Below are 2,314 nucleotides of genomic sequence, written 5' to 3'. Positions count from 1 at the left end.
TGTTGATTTCCTGGTTTTTCTCTAAGCTGTTGACTTCCTGAAGAATAGCCTGAGAAAAAGCTGAAACAGAAAACTGAACAACCTACAATATAGCATATGCTGTCAGGAATGAATGTCACGACATTCAGCTTGACATCAAGGTCCATATGCTGAGTCTGTTTTTCCAGAAAACAGACTGTACAATTTTGCTGACCTGTACATGATCAAAATGACCATACTACAGTAACAGCTTACATTAATAAATGTCAAAGTGTCCAATTTAACATTTACACATTTGGCCTTAAGTTAGTTCTGTTATTCTCTTGAAGAACAGACTAAGTAACATGCTGAAGTATAGCAGAACACCACTCTGTCTATTATTCAGTATATACTGTCCATGATGAATGTCATAACATCCAGTTTGACATTCATACAGTAGGCCTTATGCCAGGTATGGTTCTTCCTTGATAACCAGACTGCAAATGAATACTGAGCTCTGACAGAACACCAACTGTTCTATTCCTCAGTAGCTGTTGACAGGGATGAATGTCACAGTCTCCAGTTTGACATTCAATAAATCCTGTATTAGCTAATCCTGCAGTGACTACTCAAGTGTGTCATGACATCAGTCAAGACATCAGAGTACAGTTAGATATTCTAACCTACAATGTAGTCACATAAACATACCATGTCATGACATCAGTCAAGACATTAGTAACCAGTTAGTGTTTTACCATATGATGCAGCCAACTAAGCACCTACACTACGGATTATAGGTGGTTGGAGAAACGAGTTGCTCTTTTCCCATTTATTATTTCTAACGTTTTAGTAAGTCGTTGATCGTTATCTTTCATTTCCACAAATGGAGTTAATGTTCTTTCCTTCCAAAAGAAACCATTTGCTCGATGTACCCCCATGGTATTGTCGTTGATCCATCAAATCCTTAGAGGTTGCTCCATCCTTAAAGAATAAGGCTCCCTCGAGTCAAGTCTATATTTTCCAAGAGATTGGCGTATATCATGTCGCACGAGTTTCCTTGATCTAACAAAACCTTCAACACGTCATAATTGACCATGAAGACCCTTACTAATAACGGTATGTTAGATTTTGGTATCCTTTTGACTAGCTCTTTATCGTAGAAAAAGATGGGCGGTAGGCCTTTTCTAGAAAATTCAATCGTGAGGTGCTTTGTTGCCTCGTACCTAAAGTGGATATACGTTTTCTTCCATTGATTCTTGGAGTTTGTCGTCTAGTGGAGTGGAAGAAAGCTTCTCGAGTGTCAATGGTGGTTAGATCTGACTTCTTGGATGAAATGAAGAAGCGGTGAGTCTCTCCTCCCTGTGGAAGTTTCTTCTCACAATTTGACTTGCCACATATTGTAGGCAGTTGGAGCAACGAGTTTCTCTTTTCCTGTTTATCATTTCTAACGTTTGACTAAGTGGTTGATATCTCTTTCATTTCCACATATGGTGTTAATGTTTCTTCTAGATATGAAGTATTTTCTTTATGATGAATATGGCCGGATCCATGCAGTCTCGAGCTTGAAAATCTTTTCATATCTTGTCGTTTTGAGTGGATTGAGAGTGGTGCTTACAAATACTCTAACACCCAAGTTAGTGACTATCAGATATGAAAGATATAAAATTTATAAAAAATTTGTGTACCTTAATTTGACGTTTGTGGTCTCTTATATAGATAGGAATTTTACTAGGTTTCTAGAGACCTATAATTTTTTGTCCAATCATCATCGTCCAAACAAAGAGATGTCGGGATATAATTTGTTTTGTCATCCGACAGTCTTGTTCCAATCATTTGCTCGGATCATGTATTTTTTCTAGAACGGATCCATATTTGTTCTCGGAAACCTGGAACATTCCTGTAGATAATAGCCCCGAGTGATATTTCTTCCGATGACGTTATTGGTCTATCATCGTTATAAAATATCATCAAAAACAACTTTTATTTTATTGGGTGTTATATTTTTGTGCCTCATATATTCTTGGACTGGGTAGGAACACCTTTAACACAAGATTTAGTCAAATATGAAGAAAAGAGTAGAGAGCAAAGAATAGAGGTGATGAACAAATCTGAAAACGTATTGCAGAAAATGATTGTTGAGCAATGGGTTGAGGCTCATCAGCCTTTCCAATTGCAGCAGAAAATACTTTAGTGCTCAATGGTAAAATAAAGAAAGTTTGCGTTGATCAGTGGATTCACCGATGAAAAGAAATTTCCTGTAATGCCCTCAATTTCCAAATAAATGGTATGAAGTTAAAGAGGGTGGTTTAAACTTTTAATCAACATATATTTTTCTTAAATTGATTAGATTCTATAG

The sequence above is a fragment of the Lathyrus oleraceus genome, chromosome 3 (assembly GCF_024323335.1).
Source record: "Lathyrus oleraceus cultivar Zhongwan6 chromosome 3, CAAS_Psat_ZW6_1.0, whole genome shotgun sequence".
Taxonomy (NCBI): domain Eukaryota; kingdom Viridiplantae; phylum Streptophyta; class Magnoliopsida; order Fabales; family Fabaceae; genus Lathyrus; species Lathyrus oleraceus.
This window is presented reverse-complemented; position numbering follows the sequence as displayed.